Source organism: Canis lupus, chromosome 5, assembly GCF_048164855.1.
Source record: "Canis lupus baileyi chromosome 5, mCanLup2.hap1, whole genome shotgun sequence".
In the NCBI taxonomy this organism is placed as follows: Eukaryota; Metazoa; Chordata; class Mammalia; order Carnivora; family Canidae; genus Canis; species Canis lupus.
Window position 1 is genome coordinate 83,656,798 of NC_132842.1, and position 26,841 is coordinate 83,683,638.

Here is a 26,841-nt window from a genome sequence, read left to right on the forward strand (position 1 = left end):
CACCCAATGGTGTTTCTATATTAACATAACAATCAATAGTCACAACAGCAACACAGGCTTCTGGTTCCGTTTGCAGAGAGTTCTGGAAACAGAACTCCCTCCTCCTTGTCTCCCCACTGCTTTGTCCCGCCCCCCAGGCCACCCCTGCCCCTCCTGGGGCCTCCATCTCCTTCTGTCTCCTCCTGTCCCTTCTTCCACCTACAGCTCTAAGAAGCAGTGCCAGCTTCTGGGGAGACACATGTGAGTCAGGTGGTCTCTGACCTCAACGAGCTCCCAGCCTAGGACCTGGCCCATCCTGGAAGCTGCCCGCATCCAGGTGGACTGGACAGAGCAGGGGCTCCTGAGTCCACAGGTGTCTCCCGTGGGCTGGGTGACCTTGGGCACTGCCATCGCCTGTATGCACTGCTGCTCCCGCGTCTGTAACGAGGACCCCTTCCTGCCTGCCCCCTGGGGCTCTTCTGAGCTCTCGACGACATAATGCACGGAAAGCACACACGCCACGCCAGCGAACAGCAGGTACTGATAAACGGTGAGATCGTTCTCTTTCATTAGGGGAGGAAAACAATGACGACATCACCTCGTGGGGAAGAGGGTTAGGATCTTAGGGCAAGCTACGTAACCTCTGGGTTTAAGTGGGGTTATCACACACCACCTTCCACCTTCCACCCTTTTCTCTGGGGGCCGTGTGATTGTACACACATTATACAGGTGCCGTGTATGTACACTACACCCGTATACATATGGTTCCAGATTAGAAAAATAGTAAATACCCACCAAATTCCAGCACCTATTATTATGTAACGTCGGCGCACATTTCAACAAGCTTGTAACTTATTTCCTTCAATGGCTGGACAAGTGACCTCCCCACCCCACGTCATCCCAGGGCCCCTCATTATGTATTTATTGAGAACCTTGAAACAGTCTGGCCAGGAGAACATTGGAAATCAATCCAACTGCTGAAATGGCAGGGATGGCAAGAGGGTGCCAGGGTCCCAGGGTCCCAGGCCGTTGCCACTCCTCCCGGACACACGAGGATGTACCGTTTCTAACCCCCCATGGGCTTTTTCACATCTTATGAGCGTCCTAAAGCAAACAGCATCATGAATGCCGACGTGCTTACCAGCACCCCCTTGTACTGCTGGCGTGGGGTCCCTACCCTTAGAAACGGGCTCATCTTCCATCCTGAGCATCTGGTGGCAGGAGGACACCAAAAAGCCTGAAGCAGCTGCGCGGTGTCAGATAAATGCGACTCAGGACGGCCTGAGTCTCATGTTTGAAGGACAGTGAAGGACGGTGGAGTTTCCCAGCCCCGAAGGCACCGGACGTGACTTGGCGCCAAGTGACGTCCCTAAAACTAAAGGAGGACGTCTGCAAGAGTTCATGCCCTAAATATTTTTATTTGCATACATTTATTCTTGCTGCACGTCGGTAAAAGCTCTTAGCCATGAAGGCGCGGCCCCGTGTACCGGTTGCCGAGCACCTGCCCTGAGCCAGGTGCCCGCGGGCCCGGTGCCCGGATCTCAGAGGCGGTGACACTCGCAAGGGGCGTCGCGCTTCTCCTGGCACCAGGGGCTGAGAGTGTCCGCACGGGGCTCCCACGAGGCCTGTGCTTTGTTCCTGAGGGTCGGCCGCTTGGCTCGCATCGCTGGGCGCCCGCGAGGAAAGAGAGCGGCCAGGACGGCACCTCACGGGGCACGGGACCGAACACGCGATGGGCGTGAGAAAGCCCGAGAGGCTGCCCGCCGCGCTGGGCCCTGCGCTCGCTCACCGCGCCCGGGAAATACGCACCGAGGGCAGAAAGGGCCCCGCCGCCACCCCGCCAGCTAGGGGACCCCCCCCCCGCTAGCAAGCCCACAGGCTGGCCGGATCCTGGCCTCCCTGGAGCCCCCAGGGCCGTTCCAGAAAGGGACAGCATTGTTTCAACTGGGCTAGATCCCCAGTTCTCAGTTCTGTCCCCTACCCCTGCCCCCACCCCGGTGACATTCGCTAATATTTGGGGCCATTCTTGGTTGTCACAAGCCGGAGGGGGGTTGGTACCAGCATCTGGTGGGTAGAGGTCAGGGGCGCTGCTGAGCACCCTGCAATTCAAGGGCAGCCCCCAGGCAGAGGGTTAGGGGGCCCCAGATGTCAACAGTGTCACAGGTGGGAAAGTCCGGGGTTGGACGGAAGCTCTGTAGGGCCCAAGTCCCTGTCTGTCGGGGGATGCTGTGTCCCGCCAGCACCTTGCAGGGAGTCCCCATGAAGCGGGCTCCCCAAAATGCCTGAAGACATCACACATGGACCACCCCCAGCTGCCCGACCGCCGACGGTAGTCAAGGCTGGGAGCCCTTCAACCCCTCCGTCCCTGCCAGGAGCGCCTCAGGGACCAGAGGGACGCCGTCGTTGCCCGCTCCTAACTGCCATGCTGGGCCCTCTTCCTCCAGCCCTCAAACCATTGTTTCCCTCCTCGGGATTCCCTGTCTTCTCGGCCAAACGCTCTGCCGCCCACACCACGGCTGCTGCGACAACGGCGATCCAGCCCCGAGCCTGACGACTCCAAGGACACCGACGACACTGACGACTCCGACGACACCGACGTCCGGGAAAGCCCGGTGTAAGCCTGGTGGGCAGCTCGTCAGCCTGTGCGTGGGACCCACGCGTTGGCAGCCGAGTTAGCGGTGGCTGTCCCCACGGGCAAGGTCACCGCTCTGCCCCCAGGCAGACAAATCTGAGCCGGGGCCTGCTGCCCACCCATGCTCAGGGGCTCCCCTGCGTCTCTCGGGCGGCAGCTCCAACTCCTGCCACCCATCGGCTGCGCCAGGGGTCAGGGCGGCCACAACCCGCAGCGGGTGGGTGGAGGCTCCCTGGGTTGGGGAACTGCTCTTCTGACATTCTCTGTCACTGTTGCCACGGAGAGCGTTGTCTTTGAGCCGGAGGGGCGCGGGATGGCGAGCTTCACAGGGCTCGGTCTTTCCACGGGGGTGGAGGCTTCAGGACCAGCCCCTCGGGTTCCGCAAGGGGCCTGCGTGGTGGTCAGCTCTGGAGCACACAGAAGCTTCTGCCGGGCTCACTGATGGAGGGGAAGCCGATCCCGGGGTGAAACACGCGCACACACACTCACGGCCCGTTGATCCCCGCCCCTGCACTATTTTTAAAATGTCTATATTACACGGAGCAGCTCGACATCTCAGAACGTCTCCCATCCAAGCAGCGCAACTCACGGCCCTCGTTCCCATCAGCTTTCACGCAGGAATAACGAGGAAAGGAGAATATGGGCGAGCAGCCACCCCTCTTCGGTTATTATGCAAGACGAGATTGCTTTTCCAACATAAAAAATACATAAATGTCTGGCGGATAGGGAAGATCCCGACACTAAGCAAATCCCATTTGCGGCTCCTTACAGCCGACTCCCCCCACCCCACGACGCCGCAGGAGCATCGGCTCCGCAAATGAAAACCCTCGTTGCCGAACCCATTTCACGTCCCGGGCCCTGCCCGGGGCTGTTGTGCTGCGACGAGTTGGCGCCGGAGCCGAGGACTCACGTGCCCACCTGTTTATCGAGCACCTACTATGCACTTCACTTGGGTCCTCTCATGGAACCTTAGACCACAGCGGCTCCGAGGGGGCTGCAGTGACCCCCCGTTGTGCAGCTGAGAGATGCTGACTCAGGCCGCTTCAGACTTGGTCTCAGACGCTAATGGACCCGTTCTTTCCGGGTACACTGTACATTTGGGGACCCAGGGCACACTACTGAGGATGATCAAGACGGCGAAACTTCCCCCAAGAAACAGTGAGCTGCTTTGCATTCTCATTCGCGGTATCTGGGCTCTGGGTCCTGACTCATTCTTCTTCTTTTTTTTTTAAATTATTTTATTAAAAAATTGTTTCCAGCTTTATGGACATATGGGTTTTTTTTAAAAGATTGTATTTATTTATTCATGAGAGATACATAGAGAGAAGCGGAGACACAGGCAGAGGGAGAAGCAGGACTCGATCCCAGGACCCCGGGATCACGATCTGAGCCAAAGGCAGATGCTCCACCGCTGAGCCCCCCAGGGCCCCTACGGACATGTGATTGACGTGTAACACTTCCAGGTTTAAGGTGACCACGCATTGACTTGATACACTTACAAGTTGCAAAATGATCACTCCTTTTCCATCTGCTCTTTGCACTTCTCTCACCTGTGGGTTAACTAATGGCCCAGAGTCACACCTGTCCCGGGGAATATTTGCAAGGGAGGGTCTTGCCTCCGTGCGGACTCTGGACTCCAAGGACTATCCTTGCATTGACTTGATCATGTACATTCAGCTCCGGGTACGTTCCTCGAGGTGCCCTTACACCTTCCGGCAAGTGTGAGCGTCTCATCGCAGGAAGTGTGGGATCCCACAGTTCAGGACACACGGTTTCCCTACAATATTACCATAAATATAAGCCACCGACTTCATCCTGGACCTGAACAAAGGCATCCCCCCAGGCCTGGGGCCAGCTGCCCATGTTGGACCGACTTACAGAGAAGGTGTGTGGGTCGCCAGCACACCTGGGGTCTACCTGTGTGTGTGTGGGGATGCCTCTCTGATTTCTTCTCTTTTCTGAAACTGACCCCCCTACACATCCTTTGTCAAGTATGTGTGATGCTATTGTGCCCGATAAGAGGCAAACTGGACGTGTTGCTGAATTCTAGACAACTTTTCCATTATCATCAGTTTTTTTTTTTTTTTTTCAATTAACAGTCACAAAAGTACGCTGCTTCCTGGCAGAGGTCACTGAAATTAGGGGTCATCTTGCCGGAAGATGCCGGGGACCGCTAGCCCGGAGCTGCGACAGAGGTCCCCAAGCCACGCTGGAAGTATCCCAGCCTCTGCCCTCAAAAGGCTGCAGTGTATTTAGGTAGAACATGGTTTAATGGACCATAATTCTTTGGAAATGGACGATTCCTTTTCTTCTGTGCTTTTTAAAAAATTTATAATTAATTAACATACAGTGCATTATTAGTTTCAGAGGTAGAGGTCAGTGGTTCGTCAGCCGCACATAGCACGCAAGTACTCTGTACATCACGAGGCTCCCTTGATGTCCACCCTCCGGTTACCCCATCCCCCCGGCCTCCCACCGACCTCCTCCCAGCAGCCCTCAGTTTGATTCCAATACTTCAGAGTCTCCCTCTGGTTTGTCTCCCTCTCTGATTTTATTTTTCCCTCTCTCCCCCTACGATCCTCTGTTTTGTTTCTTAAATTCCACATAAGAGCGAGATCATACGATAATTGTCTTTCTCTGATTAACATATTTTGCTTAGCCTAACACCCTCTAGTTCCACCCATGTCATTCCAAATGGCAAGATTTCTTTCTTTTTTTTTTTTTGGATGGCAAATATTCATTATACACACGCACATACACATCTTCTTTATCCATTCATCTGTCTATGGGCATCTGGGCTCTTTCCATAGTCTGGCTGTTGTGGACATGGCTGCTGTGAACACTGGGGGGCAGGTGCCGCTTCAGATCGCTACGTTTTTACCCTTTGGGGTAAATATACCTGGCGGTGCAATTGCTGGGTCGTGGGGTAGCTCCATTTTTAACTTTTTGAGGAACCTCCACACTGTTTTCCAGGGAAATGGACAATTCCAATATGATACATGGGATCACTGTTGGTCAATCAGATTATTCAATTTACTATCCTGTCTCCCGTGCCCATTCCCAGCACAGACACAGCCTGTGCCTGCCCGTTCTGATGCGCGTAATTTACTGTCAAATCCTGCAGCATCGTGCGGGTGATGTTACATACACACGAGCTGGATTCAGCCGCTCTCCAGGGGGACAGTCAGCGTCGTGGTCCGGAATCTCCTCCCTCCCAGGGGTGTGGACCTCAGTCCTAACTTGGGAAGACCACGCTCCTGACAGTTCCCATGAGGGCTTCCCCATCTTTCCTTACTTCTGAACTCTGGTCCACATCGGAGGCTTTGAGCCCAAAGTGGGTTCCAGATGGATTTTCACTGGCATAAGTGGGGCTTGCCAGTTAGCATAATGCATGTAAGAAGGGGTTCCTCAGGACGCCTGGGGGGCTCAGGGGTTGAGCATCTGCCTTCAGCCCAGGGCGTGATCATGGAGTCCCGGGATCGAGTCCTACATCGGGCTCCCTGCATGGAGCCTGCTTCTCCCTCTGCCTGAGTCTCTGCCTCTCTCTCTGTGTCTCTTGTAAATAAATAAATAAATAAATAAATAAATAAATAAATAAATAAAACCTTAAAAAAAAAAAAAAAGAAGAGAGTTCTCATTGGTGGAATTCATGTCATTCAAGATGCATGGAGTATCTTCCAGGACTCCCCACCCTTGCCTGAAGCGGGTGTAAGAACCTTACAGGCATTTCCCCAATCTTCCTTTGGGATAGGGCTTGAGACTTAGGCCCTACACAGTCCTTGGTCCAGCCAATGACTTGAAGGCTTCTGTCTGTTGCCCACTCTGAGATGAGCCCTATTCTCTCTCTTGAAAACTGTCTTGTCTGCCTGGGGTGAGGGTGCCATGGGATGTGTGGTCAGAGCACCTACAAGGACAGGCAGCTGCATTTCGTGGTGCCTACACAACAACTTGTACGGCCCGCTGTCTGCTTCCTAGAAAACGTCTGCATGTGGCGCAGGCTTTGGTTTCAGAAATGCTTTCATTAGAACCTGGGAGCAAGGTTGCAGGAGAGCAGCTAATTCCCAGTCGCCTCCAAGGCCTGGTGGCTGTCAAGAGCTACCAAAAAGAACTCAATAGGCGAGCACATTCCAATGGGCTCCTGTCAATTTGCACAAACTGGTTTTGCAAGAAGGGGAGGGATTTTACTTACCCACGTCTATATGAGATCCATTTAAGGATCAACCGGACAACAAACCCCTAGAAAAAGGCATCACTTTCATCACTTTCATCTCTGAAATACTCTTCAATTCCCCGTGAAGCCTGGAGCCATCTTTCCTCTTGACATATTACTTTGGAGTCAGAGAGGGAAACGGCGTCCCAGGCTTGCCTCCTGGTACTCCAGGACCCAGTGGGATGCATCCCTTTCCCTCACGTCTGCTTGGCCCATGAGGATGCAGCAGATTCCTAGCAGACTGGGGCAGCCCGGGTGGCTCAGCGGTTTAGCGCCGCCTTCAGCTCAGGGCCTGATCCTGGAGACCTGGGATAGAGTCCCACGTCGGGCTCCCTGCGTGGAGCCTGCTTCTCCCTCTTCCTGTGTCTCTCATGAGTAAATAAATACAATCTTAAAAAAAAAAAAAAAAGATTCCTAGCAGACTGCCTCTGTAGTCCTCATCTGCTGTCCTAACTTCCTTCGGGTCAATCCTTCTTTCGCATGGACTGTGGTTCCTCTGGCGGCTGCTTCCTACTCACCCTGCAGGACTCAGCCCAGATGTCACCTCCTCAGGGAGGCCTTCCCACATTACTCTGCTTACACAGGCTGTTTCCATGTCAGTCTCTGATTCTACTGTCTTTCATCATTTTTTAGAAAAGATTTTATTTAGTTATTCATGAGAGACAGAGAGAGGAGAGAGGCAGAGACACAGGCAGAGGGAGAAGCAGGCTCCATGCAGGGAGCCCGATGTGGGACTCGATCCCAGGACCTCAGGGTCACACCCTGGGCTGCAGGCAGACGCTCAACCCCTGAGCCCCCCAGGTGCCCCTGTCTGAGAATTATCTTGATGATCAGTTTCCACAAACTCAAAAGTCCAAGAAAATATACTTAACTCAAGTGATCCTTCTTGGCTGACTATTGATGCATTTTAATTCTTTTTTTTTTTCTTAAAGATTTTATTTATTTTAGAGAGAAAGAGCACGCGTAGGAGGGGAGGTGGAGAAGGCGAAAGTATCTAATATCTAAGCAGACGCCGTACAGAGCGTGGAGCCGGATGCAGGGCTGGATCCCACGACCGCAAGGTCATGAGCTGAGCTGAAACCAAGAGGGGGGGGCGCCTCACAGAGCCACCCGAGCGCCCCCAATTCTCTTATTGGACCTCAGGTGGAGGATGCGGCGAGCAAGACTCCGCAGCACCGCGGCTCTACGGAATCACCGAGGCAGCCAGAGGTGACCCAACCGGACGCGCATTAGACGTTTAACAAGGAACCTCTGATACAAGCTTGTCGATCGTTTTCTCCAAAGTTAAAATGCAGAAAAGTTCCTCTTACTTGCTTCCAGGCCGCTCAGAACTACCAAAATGAAAGATCGAAGCTAATCAGGTCGATAAACGAGAGGGACGATTATTCACATTAGTAAGCGATGCCTCTTTTCTCCAGAAGGATTCTCTGCCAGGTTCCTTTAAACAGTTGGCTCCTCTCGTGCATGTAGAATCAACTTGCTACACAAAGGCATTAATTTATGTGCACAATTTCAGGCCCACATCCATTGTGGAAAGCTAACGGCATCCTTCATGGGAAGCACATCTGCCTTGCTTCCCAAAGATAATTCCCCTGTTTCTCGATTTTCTCTTCAGAGTGTGGTCTCTTTGGAGGCCAAGGCCCGTGTCTCTTGGATGTTTGGTTCTGCTTCTTGCACCCCAAGCATTTTGGGAGGCCAATAAATATTTATCGATTCTGACGAGGCAAACGGAACCAGAGAGGCATTTTCTCACATCCTTGTCATTCTTCAGGGGGCGTTTTTTTTATCACTATCTGCAAACTGTGCATCAAGAAACTCCTTCCAAACACGAAGCCTCTAGAAGGGCTTGGGAGGCTCGTTGGAGGCCCCGAGACCACTGTCCTGCACGCCAGGCCTCGTGAATCTCCCGCCTGCACATCGCAGGGGCATAATCTCTCACCCACCCGCCCTTTTCGGATTCTATCCCAGATGCAGGGGGCGGCTCACCCTCGGCCCCTGAAAGCAAAGGCTCTGGCGTGTGAGATGCTCTTGCAGGACGGGATGAGGCTCACAGCCGATGTCTCCATGTCACAGTGAAGGACGTGGAGACGGAGAGAGTTTGCATTCGCCTCCACGAGAGGCCTGATAGAGCAAGAGCCCTCACGGCGGCTCCCGGGACCAGCGGCGTCGGCGTCACCCCGACACTTGTCAGAAATGTCGATTATCACCCCCGCCCGCCGGCCTGCTGAGCAGAAGCCCTGCAGCTGGAGCCCAGCCGCTGGTGTGTTCATAAAAGCCCTTCAGGTGATTCAGGGGCATGTCAGCTTTGACAACTGCCACGCTGGAGGCTGCGACGCTCTGCTTTCCCTCAAGCGCTGGGTTCAGGCCACATCGGCGCCCAGAGCTGCGCGGAGTGTGCTCTTAAAGAGGTGCCTTCATCCCACAGTCCCCAAAAGAAGCTTCAGGGATTCAGGTCCCTGGGGTGGCGGCCAGTCAGCCCGAGGGGTGGCGAGGAGGATACAGATGTAAGGGGCCGCGGGTCCACCCCCCAAGGGAAGGGCATCCTTGTGCATCTCTGCCCTAGGCCCCCCACAAGCCACCCCTCCCCAGGAGAGCCAAGGGCCTGCCCTCCCCTGGACCATAGTGCCCCCCGTCTTGCAAGGCCGGGGCCCGGGAGGCAGCGGAGGAGAGCCGAGCGCACAGCGAGGAGCCCGAGCACCCAGGGGCCGAGCAGCTGCTCACCCGTGTCGGCCCGACCCGCGCACAAGCCCTTAGCAGCCCCGTCTGCTCCCCGGCAGGGGCCAGGGGTCCCGGAAGAAGGACGGACCTGCTCCACGCCTCTCTCCTGCCCAGGACCAGCGTTCCCCACCCCTCCGTCTTCCCCTGCCGCCCCACCTCCTGCCTCCTTCCCCTTCCTCACAGCCCCCAACCCTGCTCTCTCTCAAGCCCTGATCTTCTCTGGCTTCGGAGTTCTCTGCAGAACCGTCTCGCGCAGCATCCTAGTTGGAGTCTCTGTCTTCTGGAAACACAAGGCCTGTCTCTGGGGCCGATGCAAATCCTCATGCCCGAGAGCCCGGGCTGCCGAGGGCTCAGAGAGGCCTTTCATGCATGTGTGGGCGGTGGGGAGGCTGGGAACGCACCCAAACCACAAAGAGGGGGACTTAGGATCTAACCCCACCGTGTGGTCACTAACTTCTTGAACCATTGCACTGATCGTGACCCCGACCACGCAACCCTCACGACTGCGTGAATCACCCTAACGATGCTCTGTTTGGGACTTCTCTGCGTTTTGTTGCATCAGCATCTCCAAGGCAGAGGCTCAGAGTCTCCCACAGGGTAGGACGGCAAAGCTACTTTGTGCAACCCACACTAGGGCCGTGACCATATTTCTTCCCTGGGGTTCTCGCTCAGCCCTGCTTCTGTGTGAGACACCTTCCCCGGGAGACACCCTGGGTCTGTGGAGCAAGGCCATCCTGAAGGAGCAATTGGTGGACCTGAGCCCACCCCAGCCTTGGGCGGCTTCTCATTCTTTCCTCGCCCCCCTCCGGACACCCCGCTTCCCTCCCCGCTCTCCAGAGTCTAGGCTGGTCCATCCCGGTTCCCTCCCTGAACCCTGGCGGCTCCAGCCGCACAGGTGTCTCCCCGCCGTGCCGCCCGCCCGCGGTCATGCACATCCTTTAGGGTAACTACGGTCACAAGAGCACCTGGAGAGGGTTCACGTTAAGGACCCAGTGTCCAGTGGGGAAATTAGAGAAGGAACAATACGTTTCCGACACTTCTGTCGCCTAGACAGCGGCGGCGGCTTCGCCATCACGCGCGGAAAATAAAGAACCTCTTTCCTCAGAGGAAACATCCGGACGGGGGATCTCTTACTTTGCATTTAGAAATGTGTCCCCAGCCTGGCTCTTTCCCGGGGCGATGCCGCCGAAACCCGTCCTGGGAGAAGGCACCTTCCACCTCCGGCGGTCGCCCGAGCTGATGCAAGGCCCCGCGCGATTCAGCTCCTGGCAGCCTGGGGCTCCGCTCGGCTCCTGTTGAAACGTGGCCCAGAGGAGGGTGGGCCCGGGGGAGCGGGACCAGGACTGGGACCAGAACCGGGCTGCCAGGCCCTCGGGCACCACTGAAGTGCCTACAGGGACAGAGGAAAACAGTATTTCTGCACTTGGTCATCCCTCAATTTTTTTTTTTTTTTAATAAGGAATTCTCTAACAGGTAGAGGAGCTGTGACTCTCACGAGTTATTTTCGATACTATGAGAATCCAGCTGTGGAAAATTAAAGCAGCGCCTTCTCTGTGTTTGGCTGCAGGGGCTTGGGGCGGGGAGCGGCTGGAGGCAGGACTGGGCGGGCGGGGGCCCTGGGGGGGCAGGCAGGACGCGTCTCAGGTCCTACCCACCTGCGCCCCGTGCCCGGATCGCCACGTGTGCCTCTGACCTATTGATGAAGCGGGTTTTCCGGGTCCCAAAGGTGTTTAAAAGGTCATTTATGTCAGAAATCGGAGCCGATTCTGTGGCTGATGAGCTGGTCAGAGACCCATGAGGGCATCCCAGGAGGGCCTCCTGGAGGGGGTGGTGTTCGCAAAGCCTCTGAGAACAAGATATGGACACATGCTTCTTGCTAAACAGCCTCTTGATGCTAAGAAGCGAAGCTTCAGCTCTCAGGAATGATCCCGTCAGGAGACAGACGTGCGCCGGGGCCACCACCACCGTCCGAGGACGGCATGTTCACCCCAGAGCCACGCCGGGGTGCAGGGCGAGCTGAGGAGCCGCTGGCTGGCCTTCGCCCGGCCTTCCTCCCATGCACGGTGCCCCCTCAAGCGATCAGGGCACCGTGCTGCCCCTTGCCCTGTGTCCTCTGGCCCCAGACAGGTGCCAAGACAGTGGCTCAGGCCTTCCCAGGGGGCTCCGACGGGGATCCCCACTCTTCCAGCCAAGTGGGGATCGGAGACGTCGCTTCAGTGGGGCTTGAGCTCCAGCTGCCCTGCCTTCCCCCGGGCAGGTCGTCCTGCAGGGACACGACTCAGGTCATCCTGGAGGGTGCGGAGGCTCCAGGTGGGAAACAATCCTACCGAAGAGTCCCCACTGCGCCAGGAGGAAAGGGGAGCTCAGGGAGGACACTGGTGATGGGGGCGCAGGAGTGGGAGGGCGTGCACAGAGGGGCGGGAGCCCCCCCACAACCCCGCTGGACACCCGCCGTCCGCGCTAAGCACCGCGAGGCTCAGCTTCTGACCGGTTTGCGTGGAGAGCCACGGACACCAGCGGGAGAGACGCCGACCCAGCCCCGACCCCCTCTCCGCTGCGCAGAGGGAGGCGACACAGGGGACCAGGGGCTGCAGCCCTTCCAACGTACCGATGATGCCTTTTTGGGAAAATCTTCCGAGTGTCCAACCGACCATTTCGTTGTCCAGAAACTCACCATCCCCTGTCCCCTGCACGGTCCCCACGAGGTCTGAGTCCGTGGCCTCGGCGGAGAGGGAAGCACAGCATTCTGTGTTCCGTGGGTGCGCCCAGGGGCCCCCGAGGGTCACACGCCCAACAAGGCTCGCCGACCGCCAGACCCTCGCCGCAGACTCCCGTGGAAGTGTCCTCCGCAAACTTCCCACCGTAAAGGGTGATGTTTAGGCGTTTAGTTTTTAAATGGAAACAGCTGCAATGGACCAGCAGCCAGCTTTGATGAACAGATGTGTATTTCTAGAGAAATCGACTTTCCTTTTTATTATTATGCCACCAAATTTGGTTTATTTCCACGCCATTTACATTGGAAGCTATGACTCGCTTAGGAACCCACAGTAAAAACTGTGGCCTCCAGGTAGAGGAATTCATCTCGGCAAAAAAGATCTGCTTATGCGACACAAAATTTTCAGTTATCATTATTATTAGCAACACGTCGGGAGAGGAAAATCGACACTTGACAACCTACATGCAGTAGCAGCCACTTGTGCAGTCTCGTCGGAGGAAGACTTGGGGTTTTGAGGCCGTTTATAAAGATTTATTTATTTGTTAGTTTGTTTATTTATTTATTTAGATTTTATTTATTCATTCATGAGAGACCCAGAGAGAGAGGCAGAGACACAGGCAGAGGGAGAAGCAGGTTCCCCGTGGGGAGCCTGATGCAGGACTCGATCCCAGGACCCCGGGGTCACGCCCTGAGCAGAAGGCAGAAGCTCAACCGCTGAGCCCCCCCGGTGCCCCAAGTTTTATATTTTTAACCCAGTCGGGGTGATCTTGCCCCACAAAGGATATTGCTGCTTACGGGGCAGCCCCGTAGGACACGACGACTCCCCCTTCAATTGAGCGAAGCTCCCTTTTCCGTGGAGTGATGGCTGCGGCGTTGGATTAGGGGCACCCCCTGGTTCCCCATGTTGGCTCTGCCCCCCGGTGATTATAACCCTGTGGATCGGGCACCGCGGTCGGCACCGTGGAGACGAATCAAAACAACAGCCAGCACCTGTGCTGAGCCCTCTGTGCCGGTCCCCGCACCACATGCATCACAAACTTAATGCCTCATGAGATTGTTCAAGGGCCCCAGGACGCAGCTGCGATGATCACTCCCCATTTTGCAGTGGAGGAAACTGAGGCACAGAGCGGTAAAGTGCCTTCCCCAGGTCCCACGGGTGGTAAGTGGAGGATGTTTCAAACCCAGAGCCCTCACTCTTCCCACGTGCTCTCAGGCTTTGAAGCGTCGGAGGCTGAACGACCCACAGAACTCATGCAACCAGTCAGTGCCAACCCTGTCTAGCCAGGCTCCGTGGCCCCATTGACAGCACATCGCCAACAAAGAGGGTCTTAATATAAAGCAGTTCCTGAACCACATCCCACTAGAAAAGGGTTCTGGGGCAAAATAAGAGTAGGATTATTGCATTCGATAGCCTTCTTTTTGAAATTAAAAAAAAAAAAAACAGTCATTACTAGAGGCTCTGATAAGGTGCGCACTTGCCGAACAAACAAACCCTGAACACCTATTTGTTGTGTTTAAATCCAGCAGTTTCCCAAATCACTTGACCATAGACACTTTCTTGTAGGACACTGTCCACATCTAGAGCAGAGAAAAACAAAATTTTTCTAGAAAGAACCAGTAAATATCGAAGGCTTTTCAGGCCTCATATGATTGGTCTCTGTCCCCCTAATTATCTTTGTTTTTCTTTTTACAACCCTTTAAAAACTATCCTTAGTGTGAGGGTCGCAGACACACCAGTGGCTGGCTGGGTTTGGCCTACTGACCAAAGTCTGTTGACCCGTCTAGAGTTGAGACACATGAACAGAGGACAACTCTTGGATTATTTTTTCACTAGTATTTCACTTACTTGGGTTATTAGTTTTCACGAGGACAGAAATCCAGGAACAGAAACCTGAACTTCTGTGCATCGCCCCAATGTTCTTTCCATGGAACAAATGAGGGAATATAAAAGTCTGAGCAGTAAATTGTTTTTGGGTTGTGCTTCCTCGGTTGGAGCGAAGGAGGCTCCCAGACAGAAGGTGGGCGGACGGGAGTCTGCGCGGAGCCCCGTCTGGGCTGCTGCACCTGCTCAGGCCCTCCCGACGTCCTTCGGCCCGCGAGGTGGGAGACGTTAAGCATCATCTCAACACATGCAGATGACTTTCTCCCCGTCTTCCAGGCTGCGGTGGAGGCTTGCCAAGGGGAGTTTATAGAGATCTCAGAGTCCCCAACTGCCAACCTTAGCAAGATAATGAGGACTTTTATGGGCTCCGGATTGGATTTCCTTTAAAAATGCAACCGTGGCTCCCTGGAGTGAAGCGCTGGGGGCCTTCTGGAGCCAGGGTGCCAGTTCTTCGAGATCTATATTGAGCCGTGGCTGCTTCTTTGTAGGAGGAACCGTGGAAGATGCAGCATGGGCCCCGGAGGGCAAGACCTGGAATTTGGATATGGCTCTACCACCGCCTCCGCCGGGCACGGGGGGCCTCATGGATGCTGAGCCCCCCTTCCGTGTCAGTCTCTCTGTGTGTAAAGTCTCTCCAAAAGACGAGAGAGACACACAAATGAGACACACGTATTAGTAAGTGTGGCAGGAACCCGTGGCAGAAAGACAAAGAACACATGCTGCGGAGTCACGGGGAATCTGGATTTGCATTTTCGAGCTGTTGGGACTTGGAAAGACGAGTTAGCCTTTTGGACGGTGGCTTCCCTGTCAATGACATGGGGACACTAAGTTTGATCTTGAAGCTCATGGATGAATTAAGCCACTGGGTCTGTGTGGAGAGGCCAGAACAACGCCTGGGGCCTAGTGGGTACGTCGGATCTTAGGCTAAGAGTTGCACGGGCCACTGTAGACAGACTCAGGTCTGCTGCCGCGCTCACCCTCTTGTGTGATGCCCTCCCCTTGAGTGTGGGTGGGACCCGTGACTTGCTTCCTCCTAACAAATCAGAGCAGAAATGTCAATCGCGTGAGGATGCTACACCCGATGGGAGTCTCTGTCTCGCTGGCTTTGGAGAAGTAGCTGCCATGCTGTGTGCACGGCCTAAGCAGAGGCCACGGGGCGAGCCCTGAGAGCCTCCCCCTACAAGAAACAGAAAGCTGCCCATTGTCCACAGCCTCGTGAAGATCCCTGTCCGACCCAGCCATGCTTCTCAGGTGGAAGCTGCACACAGTGAAATGCAAAGCTCTTAAGTGTGCACCATTCGATCCACTTGGGCAAATGCATACACCTATGACCCCAGAAAGCTGCTTCTTGCTTCCACTCCGTCACGACCTCCCTGACCCAAAGAAATCACCAATCTGATTTGTTTTGATCCGGCAAGTTAATTTTGTTGGCCCTGAAATGTTGCATAAATGGAACCATACGGTTGGTGCTCTTCTGTGCCTGACTTCTTTCACACGCCACACAATACGTTGGAGATTCGCCCTACTGCAAATCAGGGGTCGGTTGGCTGGTTTCTGTTTTGGGTTTTTATTGTTGTTGCTCGCTAGAATTCTGTTGCATGAACACACCGGAGTTTGCTCATCTGTTCTGTTGTTGAACATCTAAGTTAACTGTTTTGGGCTATTAGGAGTAGAGCTGCTCTTGAACAGCCTTGGGCACTCCCTTTGCAGACACACATTTGTATTTTGTTTTGGTAAATACCCAGGAATTTCTGGATTACAGGGTAGACGTATATTTGACATTTTAAGAAAATGCCAATTTTCAAAATCGGTGCTATCATTTTATACTCCCACCAGCAACGTATGAGTGTTCCAGTTGATTCGTATCTTTGCCAACATTTGGCATCATCAGTCTCTTTACCTTTAACTATTCTAGTAGGTGTATAATGGTATCTAATTTCAGTCTAAATTTGCAATTTTCCTGACTACTGATGTTGAGTCCATTATCATGTCCTTATCGATTATTTATATGCCTTCTTTTGAGAACATTAGCTCTCTACTCCAGTGTTTTGTTCACTTTTTAAAACTTGAGTTGTTGTACTTTTAGAAGTGAACTTTGTAAATTCCTTACATATTCTGGGTGGGAGTCCTTTGTAAGATAGAGATATTGTGGAAAATTTCCTCTTAACTCATTGGTTGTCTTCTCATTTTCTTAATGATGTCTTTTCATAAGAAAAGTATTTTAATTCTCAGCCTAACTTATTGACCTTTTTCTTTTATTTATTTATTTTTTTTGCGCTTTCCTATCCAAGAGATCTTTGCCTAATGCGAAGGTGTGGAGATATTTCCCTATGTTTTCTTCTAAAAGCCCTGTAGGGATCCCTGGGTGGCGCAGCGGTTTGGCGCCTGCCTTTGGCCCAGGGCGCGATCCTGGAGACCCGGGATCGAATCCCACGTCGGGCTCCCGGTGCATGGAGCCTGCTTCTCCCTCTGCCTGTGTCTCTGCCTCTCTCTATCTGTGTGTGACTATCATAAATAAATAAAAATTAAAAAAAATAAAAATAAAAGCCCTGTAGTTTGTAGCTTTACATTTGGCCTATAATCTATCTCAAATTAATTTTTATGTACAGTAGAAGGGATTAGGGCTCTAGCCCCCATGATGCCCAGTTGTTCTAGCTCTGCTTGTTGAACGTCCTTGAAATGCTCTGACAGTCTTGTCAACCATCCATCCGTGTAGCTATTTCTGGACTCTGATCTTCCAACGATGTCACACTGTCTTGATGACTATAATTTTATAGCAAGTTTTGAAGTCACAGGGAGTACATTCTCCAAACTTGTTTCCTCGTGGTTGTTGTTAAATTTTGTTCTAGCAATCCTAGGTCATTTGCATTTCCAAGTACATTTTATAATCAGCTTACTTATTCCTTGAGGGGAAAAAAAAAAAGCCAGCTAAGATATTGATTAGGAAGGGTATTATTTACAGATTAACTTAGGGAAAAGGTGATACCTTTCCTATACTGAGTTTTCCAACCCACAACAGGCTCTGTCTACCTCTATACTTATTTTGTTCTTTGATTTCTATGATTGATGTTATCTAGTTGTTAATGTGAAGATCTTGACATCTTTGAAACATCTATCCCTACGCACTTTGTGACTTGGGATGCTATTTTAATTAATTAATTGCTGTATTTTGACTTGTGGCCTGTGACATTGATAAATTCACTTAATAGAGCTAGTAGAGTTTTTGGTCGATTCCTTAGAATTTTCCACACATAAAATTAGGTCGTAAAAAAAAAAAAAAAAAAATTAGGTCGTCTGCAAGGAAAGCTTGGCTTCCACCTTCCCAATTATCATGCATTTGTTTTCCCGCCTTCCTGTATGGGCTAGGACTTTGAGTAGTAGTGAAAGCAGATGTTCCTGGACTCATCTCCACCTTCAGGGGGAGAGCGCCCACTGTTTCAACAATAAATATGCTCTCAACCCCTGAATTTTCACAGATGGACTATAATAGATCAATAAAGTTTCCTCTATTCCTACATTTGTAAATTTTTTCTTTTGATCATGAACGGGTGTTAAATTTTGTCCAATGCTTTTTCTCCAGCTCATAGTAAAAATCACATTATATTTATTGGATAAGTTATATATAGAATAAATGACATTATATTTATTATACTTTATGTATGTTATATACAATGTGTTAATATCATGAATTTCATTAATTGGTTTTCATTTGTTAAGTAAACTTTGCGTTTCTGGGAAAACCCCCAACCAATCATGATACCTAATCTTTTTTAAGATATCAATCTGTAATTTTCTCCTCTTGTAATGTCTTCATCCAGTTTGTCATTTTTCATATATTTGTCTTTTTGCTTAAAATGTGCTTGTCAGCTTGGAATCATGTCTCTTTGGATCACCTTTTTTTTCCCTCATGTGCTAGGAATGTAATAATAGGTTGTTGGAATGAATTAATGGGTTGATGAGTGAATACATGAATTATTTCTGGTCATAATATGTTGAAATGTGCTTTATAAGCATGAGAACATAAGGCATATAGAAACATGGGTTGAATTAGGGCTTTACTGGTGCTTTTTTATAGAGTTCAGAGTATGAAGCAATCAATGAGACTGTTGTAAATGAGCTCAGAATCAGGAGGCCTTACCCAGGTGGACACCAGGAAGACCCTATTATATTCTTTTTCTACCTACAGGGCCTTTTAATGTTCTATCACTCCTCTGAAGCCAATAAAAACTCAGGGCCTTACTATTTACTCTTACAAATGTTCAAGACTCTCTTTCCTACAGCGGAAGAAAAAATGCTACTGATCTGATTCTGTGCCTAATTGCACATAACCATGGACCTCTACAGACATATAAAAACATCCCTTCCCATCCCTTCACAGTCAAGGATGTCATAAGCATAACACCGAGGACCAATGAGATTTTCAGAGACGTATAAATATGTCCAAGATCTGAAAATACTTTGTAGCTTTGGCATATAAAGAAAAATGCTGAAGAGAAGTCAACAAAGAAGTGTCTGTGAAATGCTACACTACCCAATCACACTAAATGTTCGATTTCGCATTCAAAGTTTTCATGACATTCGAAAATAATTAATGTTCAGGGTTGGTTTTTATTTTTTTCACTTCAGAAGAATTCCTGTGTGTTTATGATTCCCTAGGAGAACAGAGCTCATCTTAAATCAAATGAGCTTCTGGTAGCCAACTAATTTCAAAAGCTTCAGAAGTTATGAAAATTCATATACAATTTATACAGACCAACAATGGCATTTAATAAACAATCCAATCACTGGCCTGTGTTTGGTGTGGTGTGGGGCAGGCATCAGAAATAGGAGTGCTTCCTGTCAGCCTGTTCTTGGTTTGGGGGAAATGGTCATACGTAGTTTCCCTGGATCTATTATTTCCTTTTAGGAATGATAGAGTTTCCCTTTGCTTATTGTGATGAGGCCTTTGGTTCCATTGTTATTATGATAATGATTATTTTATTTTATTTTATTTTATTTTTTTTGATAATGATTATTTTATTATTGTTATTATTATTATCATTGAGGGAGAGAGTAGGTGAGGGGTAGTGGGAGATGGAGAATCTCAAGCAGGCTCCACGCCCAGTGCGGAGCCCCACGTGGGGCTTGATCTCACGACCCTGAGACCGTGACCAGAGCCAAAACCAAGAGTTGGGTGCTCAACCAACTGAGCCACCCAGGCGCCCCTGGTTCTACTATTTTAGAAGTAAAATATCATACGTTTCCAAGAAAGGAAAGGATGTTCTCATTCTCTAGTCCTTCTCCAGTGTTGGTGAAACAGTAAGAGCCTGGCAGTTCACACGCCAGAGAGAAAGGATGCTAAGGTGCGGGGATGATGTGGGGCTCCTTGCACCTTCAGGGTTCCAAACGCCGAGGCCGCTGCCTGGACGAGGGGCTGAGTCAGGCTCTGCTCCACTCCTATACTCCTTCTTTACAAACAGGCCCTAGTATCTGCTAAATCAAACTAGATTGCCCAAACCTGCCCCTAGCAGTGGACCATGCACACCCCGGCCTGAGAGACAGAGTTCAGTACCGACAAGACACCCGGTGCTGGAAGGCGTCAGAGGTGCATGAGAAGCTGCCTCCTGCAGGCAGGTATCTGCCAAGCCTGGCAGGGGATCAGAACTCTGGGCAACGTTACCAGAATGCGACCTGCAGGAGCAGCTTCCAGGTGGGCTGACGCAGGACCTCGGGAGGAAGGGCAGGAAATCTGTGTTCTTAGCCCCCTTGCTGGGAGGCTCTGTGGAGCTGGTCCTCAGTAACCGCTGCTGGAGACCTGGCGGGCTCTGTCCCCACACTGTGGACACCTGGGGCTGGCTCACTCTTGATGGGGGCAGCTCTTCTGCGCCTAGGAGGATGTTTAGCAGCTGCCCGGCCTCTACCCACTAGATGCCAGTAACATCCTGTGTCCCCTCCCACCCCACAGTATGTCACCAAAAATTATCTACAGATATTGCCTCACGACCCCAGGGGTCAGATCCCCACCCCCCACCCTGTGCCCCCGCAACCATCATCTTAGACCCGTCTACATCACTAAAGATGATGATGATGACAACGATGAAGGAACGGGGCTCTGGGCCAAGTGCTTACCCCCACAGCAACACGGTTAGACGCTATTGCCATCACGGTTTTAGAAGCTTTGGAGCAGACTCGGAGAATCAAGACACTTCTCAAGGTCATGGGCGGTCACCACGGCACGAATCGGCCTCAGTCTGACTCCAAAGTGAACACTGGGGCAGCCCGATCCGGGGGCCACGGGCCTTCTCCCTGGCCGGAGGCTCTTCCAACGCACGTGCCTGTCGCGAGTTGACCACACACAAGGGCTCTTCCATGTACCGTCCAGCAGGGCCTCACGCTTTGGGTGCAGGCCAGACGGCCTCCCCTCCGCACCCCTGGCCTCCTATTACGTTCTGACCTCAGACCAGTCCCTAGGTGTGCCCCGCTCATCTCCACACTGGGGCTATTTCTCTCATTCTGGGGTCTCCCACTCGAACGCCTACAGGGTCTAGAAGGCAAGGTCGAAAAGCAAAGTGGGCTCAGTGCAGGGTGGTGAAGGGCAACCAACCTCGCAGCCTCTTCTGGGGAGGCCGTGGGAAGGGTGGGGGCCGTGGCAACCGATGGCCCCCCGCCTCTCCGTCTTGCCCTGTGGGAATGTCTGTGAACTGAGATCGCTGGAAGCTGTGATAATATGTACAACATCGATTTTTAAATTTTGGTAGGTCATTCAAGTAAAATAAATAAAATAAAATAAAATAAAATAAAATAAAATAAAATAAAATAAAATAAAATAAAATAAAATATTTTAAAAAATAATAAAATAAAATATTTAAAAAAATAATAAAATAAAATATTTAAAAAATAATAAAATAAAATAAAATAATAAAATATAATATAATATAATATAATATAATATAAAATTAAAAAAATAAAATAATAAGGAGATCCCTGGGTGGCTCAGCGGTTTAGCGCCTGCCTTTGGCCTGGGCGTGATCCTGGAGTCCCGGGATCAAGTCCCATATCAGGCTCCCGGCATGGAGCCTGCTTCTCCCTCCTCCTGTGTCTCTGCCTCTCTCTCTCTCTCTGTCTATCATAAATAAATAAATAAATCTTAAAAAAAAAAATAATAATAAAATAAAATAAAAATATAAAATTAAAAAATAAAATAATAAAATAAAATAAAAATATAAAATTAAAAAATAAAATAATAAAATATAATAATAAAATAAAATAATAAAATAAAAATATAAAATTTAAAAAATAAAATAATAAAATATAAAAATAAAAAATAAAATAAAATAAAGTAATAAAATAAAATAAAATAAAATAAAATAATAAAATAAAATAAAAACCAAAACTGAAAAACACCCGTAGCCGACCTGTGGGCTGAATCTCAGCTTCCACCTGGAGACTCCTGCCCTAATCTGCTTCCTAAGACTGTTTCTGCATCTGGCGGAGCCCCTCTCACCCTCTGAGGCTGGGCCCGGGCTCGCAGCCACGCACCCCTCCTGCGTCTCTCCCGGGCCTCTCCAGCGTCCCCTCGCACTGTACCCCAGGCCCTGGCCCTCAGCCCTGTCTGTGGTCTGATTTGTCCTTCAACCCACGGGCTCTTTCATCTTGTCTCCCTCATAATAATGCAAGTTGCCAGGAGGGACAAGGCTGTGCCTTATGTTTTCTTCTGAATTCCTTGCGATGGGCACCAAGCTCACCACATAAAAAGCGCTAGTAAATATCTGTTCAATTGAATCAAAAGCCTTCCTCAGAGCCAACCCGTCTCTCCTGCTTCCTCTCCTTAGTCCTTTGCAGCCTCTCGGCGGATCTGCATATAGAATCTTCAATGCCCTCAAAGTCCACAATCTACTCGGTGCTTAGCTTTTCCTCTCAGTCAAAAGCTCCAAAAATTTTGAAGAAATTGTAGGAGACCGTGCACTTTGATTTGCTCAGCTCTGGTGGTTGTTTAACAACTAGATCCCTGTTCACACATTTCCTTTCATCGCTTCCTTTGCACTCCCTACCTCAGAAGAGGGGAAAATGCGGATCATTCCACTTTCCTCATTCTTTAGGAACGAAGGCGATAGATTTCAGGGGTGTATGAAACGGAGATCTTTTTGTTGATCGTGTCTGGGATGCAGAGAGATGGCCAACATCTGAATACCCGAATCCCCAACCAACTGTCAACAGCCATTTGGATTAGCATCACTGGGGAAGGCTCCAGGCAAATGCAAATTTATTTATAAATAGGGCTTTGGCTTAAAATCCCCATGGTCTCTGCTAGGTGGGAGCTCTGTGCAGTTTAGTTTTTAACTTTTCTTGTTAAAAAGTAGTATGTGCTTCTTGTAGAAACTTGAGAAGATACAGATTCTCAAAGAGAAAATAAGAATCATCCATAATCTGACTACTAGAGAATTGGTTTTTTTTAGACAAACATGCACACGTAGTATAGGTATAATGTGCAATATATATGATGTATTCAGACATAATTTTTTATATAAATGGAATAATTTTATACCTACTCTTTCAACAACTCCTGAGCGGTCAGAGTTTTGTGGTTGTATGTGACAGAAACCAACTCTGGCTGATGGAACAAAAAGGAACATATTGGAAAGATATGAAGAAGGCTCAGAGATTCCAATACCAATTTGAACAATCAGGTCTTGAGAAGCTGGGGTCGGGTGTATCTCAGACCCTGGGTGGCAAGACTAGCACTCTTCAGAGCACTCCCACTGGGGAGATCCAACTATAATTCCACTGGTAATGGAGCATTCCACTCAAGATCTGAATTTCTGGGAGAGGGGTGTCTAACTGGCCGGAGTGGGCCACATGCTTGGACTGCTGGTGTAGTTGTTCAGGTTGTACACTGCATAACCCTTGGGTTATAATGTTTAGACTGTAGTTAAGGGTTGTGCAACGCCCAACCAGAACAACCAACATGGTGGCTTCACACATACAAGCCCGTCCCGAATGACAGCTCCCTTCCCAAGTCCCTGGGATGAGGGCAGGGAAGTTCTGCAAGGCAAAGGGAAGGAAGCTGAGGCCTGCCACCAACAGAAGGGAGAGGAAATGCAGGGCAGACAAAAGCAAGAGGCGTCTGCTACCTCTTTTCTCCTGAACTTACAGTCTCAAAACGCCCTTGATATAATACAATATTCTCTCCCTTGGCAGTTTATTTGGGGGGCAGAGGGTGGGGGAATAGTCTATGATGTGGCTATTCCATACTGTATTTAGTATCATTAGATATTTTTGTCCCTTTTGATCACAGCTTTTTCCTACCACCTAGATAGTCCTAGCACACAGTAGGTGCCTAATAAATATTTGTTGAATTGATTTGTGTTTGAAAATTGATTTGTGTTTGATTTTGTTTGCTATTGCACAGTGCCACGATGGAGAGCTCACAGGGAAATCCTAGTACGCACACTTGGCTTGCCGTGGTTTACCTGGCGCTCTCGGAAGATCCTGTGTCCCAGCACCACCCCAGTCCTGGGCACACAGTGTCACCCTATCGAGGATTGTGGGGCTCTTTGCCCACACCAGTAAGCAGCTCCAACGCCGCTGGATGTCTTGCAACTCAACTCAATTCTGACACTATTGGAGAGAGCACCGGAGCCCACAGCTTAAGGGATTGGTTCCACAGGACTGTCCCCTGTGATCCTTCAGATGCCAATCACAGGCCCAGGTTGTCCCCTGTGCTTCTGACCCGACTGGCCACGGACTGTAGGTTCTAACAACCCTCTCTTCGGGTTTGATCAGTTCGCTAGAGCAGCTCACGGCATTCAGAGAAATAGTTTGTTTACTACGTTGCTGATTTATTAGAAGAGGAGCCGGCCCAGGAACGGCCAGGTGGAAGACATGCCTAGGGCCCCGAGCTTCCACTCCCTGTCCAGGTGAGTCACTGCCTAGGAACCCCACATGTTCATCCACGAGGAAGCTCTCCAAACCTTGCCCTTTCGAATTTGTCTGGAGGCTTCCTTACAGAGGCAGGATTGATGAAATCACCAGGTCCATGACTACTGAGTCAACCTCCAGACTCTCTCCCCTCAGGGGGTCCGGGAATGGGACTGGAAGTTCCAACCCTCTAATCACAGGAGCGGTTCCCCTGGCAACCAGTCCCCTATTAGGTGCATTCCAAAAGCCACCTCATTAACATAATAAGACACATCCCCATCGGTTGCTCTCTCTACAGGAAATTCCAGGGGTTTTAGCTCAGTGCCAGAAAGGGGGGCGGAGATCAAATGTACATTTTGTATTAGAAGCCATCATGTCAGACCCTGCAATCCAAGTGAGCCTTCTCCCATCTGAGCCCTTGAGGTCTTACCTTGCTGGTGGCATAGGAAGTACAGAAAAGTCCCCCCCTGGAGAAGAGAAGCCTGCCCAAAGCTCTGAGTATCTCCTCCAAACCATGCCCTCCAAACCTTCTTACCTGAGCCCCCCACTCCCCCTCCGCCTGCCTTCCCAGGGGACAGTCACGTGGGAGGGACTAGAAAGGAGCTCAGGCCTAGGGCAGGACAGGGGGTGACCCTGAAGCTACAGGCTCCAGTCAGAGGTTATGCATCATCCTTAGTCAATCCTCCCGAAAGTTCCCCTCCGTGACTGGGTGACCCAAATGTGTCACTGGAGAACATTTTAAGGCCAAAGCATTTCTTCCTCCGCCTTGGGCACAGACCAAGGTCGGCGTGCCCCTTTTGCCCCCATGCAGGCAGTGATGAGCCACACGGGGCAGGAAGTGGTCCCCTTGGCGTCAGGTTCCACCTGGAGGGTAACTGTGTGATGTATTCCCTCTTCCCAAAAATGCACAGCTGAAACTTTCCAGCGCCCAATGACAAGTGCACCTTTGTCATGTATGTTTCTTCTGAGGATCCACCTTCTATTTCTATCAAAATAACACACGTGTGGAGTTTTTAAAAGCCGGACGGTGCTACAAGGCTTAAAACAGACATTAGCCGCCTCCCGCCCGTCTTCCCTGCTAAAAACAAGACAGCAGGTCCAAATGGAGCCACTGGTGCTAAGCCCCTCGTCACCAAACGGAGACGTAATCACAGTTTCAGCTCTCCCAGAAGCAGAATCGTAAACCAGTCCATTGCCGGAACAGGTCTTGAGAAGCTGGGGTTAGGTATCCACCTGGCGGACCGAGGCCTCTCCTCAAGGAGCAACCTGGCCGCAACCAAACTGCTTTTTTGCTCTGCATAACTCCCTTGTTCCCACACCCCCCGCCTGCCATGTAAGTCTGATTTTTCTACAGCTCCTCCGAGCTCCCTTCTATCTGCTGGATGGGATGCGGCCCAATTCGAATGGACTTTTGCTCAAATAAACTTGAAAAGTTTCAGTATATGTGCTGCCAGAGTGAGCAAAGCTCTTTACATTTTTAATATGCCTCAGTTTATCCTTTCGCACCCCTCCTTCCTGATTTCGCCTTGCCTGAGGCAACAACCTCTTTTGCTCTCTGAACTATTTCTCATGTTGTCATCACCATGGTTATAAATAACATGTTTATTTTTCTACTTGTTGGCTTTGAAAATGCAGGTGTTGCCTAACACAGTGATGCTCAAAGTTGGGGGGGGGGTATCCCTGGGCCTCCAGCTGCAGCAGCAGCAGCACCTGGGAACTTAATCAGAAATGTAGATTCTTGGGTCCATCGCAGACTGGGATGGATTAGAAGCTTTGGGGGATGGGGGCCCCCCATCTGGGTTCCAACAAGCCATCCAGGTGATGCTCATGCACCTGGTGTTTGGTTACCACTGATCTCACGTCTCCTCCAGGGCTGCTGCAGATATAAAACCAAACTGTCCCTTTTTTCCTTAACCTGGTAGGAGTTTTTGCCACTTTACAAGCCCTGACCAGCAAGGACACGATGAACATTTTCTTCCCTACACTGGCCTCTTGCAAGGTAGACTCACTTAGCACTGGCAATTCTCTTCCAAAAGTGTATCATTTTTGGTGAGACCTCTCCTGAACTCCCTAAATAACAAGCCTCTCCCCTCCCACCCTCCAGCTGCCTGCCCTGTTTTATCTTTTTTTTTTTTCCTGATAGCACTCAATGCAATCTGATATACTGTATACACTTTAATTTTTTTCTTTCTTCTTTCCGTCCTCCCTTTATTTCTTTTTTGAGTTCTATATTCTCTCCATTGAAATGGAAGTTGCTTGAAGATATGAATTTTTGTTTGTTTGGTTTCCCCCAATACATAGACCAGGACTGTTCCCTAGAAATATATTGTGAACCACATATGTAATTGAAAATTTTCTAGCAGTCACATTAAAAAAGTAAAAAGAAACAGGTGGGATTAATTTTTTTTAAAGATTTTATTTATGGGATGCCTGGGTGGCTCAGCAGTTGAGCGTCTGCCTTTGGCCTAGGGTGTGATCCTGGAGTCCCGGGATCAAGTCCTGCATCAGGCTCCCTGCATGGAGCCTGCTTCTCTCTCTGCCCCTTTCTCTCTGTGTCTCTCATGAATAAATAAATAAAATCGTGGTTTTAAATATTTTATTTATTTGATAGAGAGAGTAAGAGGGAGAGAAAATCTGAAGTAGACTCTACACTGAGTGCAGAGCCCTATGCAAGGCGCGATCCCACAACCGCGAGATCACGACCTGAGCTGAAACCAAGAGTCAGATGCCCGACTGACTGAGCCACCTAGGCACCTTGGTGGGATTAATTTGAATAGCATTTTTTATTTGATGGAGCATACTCAAAA

At 50.3% G+C, this 26,841-nt stretch overlaps 1 protein-coding gene and 1 long non-coding RNA gene across 4 annotated transcripts in view; one reads left to right on the forward strand and one right to left on the reverse strand.

The window, feature by feature from the left end:
* KAZN (kazrin, periplakin interacting protein) overlaps nucleotides 1-26,841 on the reverse strand; it is a 1,010,923-nt gene that overhangs the window by 592,256 nt on the left and 391,826 nt on the right. The gene's annotated exons all lie outside the window — the stretch shown is intronic.
* Nucleotides 98-25,477, forward strand: LOC140634396 (uncharacterized). The gene is made up of 3 exons (XR_012031897.1): nucleotides 98-516; nucleotides 23,526-24,428; nucleotides 24,946-25,477. It is a non-coding gene; the product is annotated as an uncharacterized lncRNA (long non-coding RNA).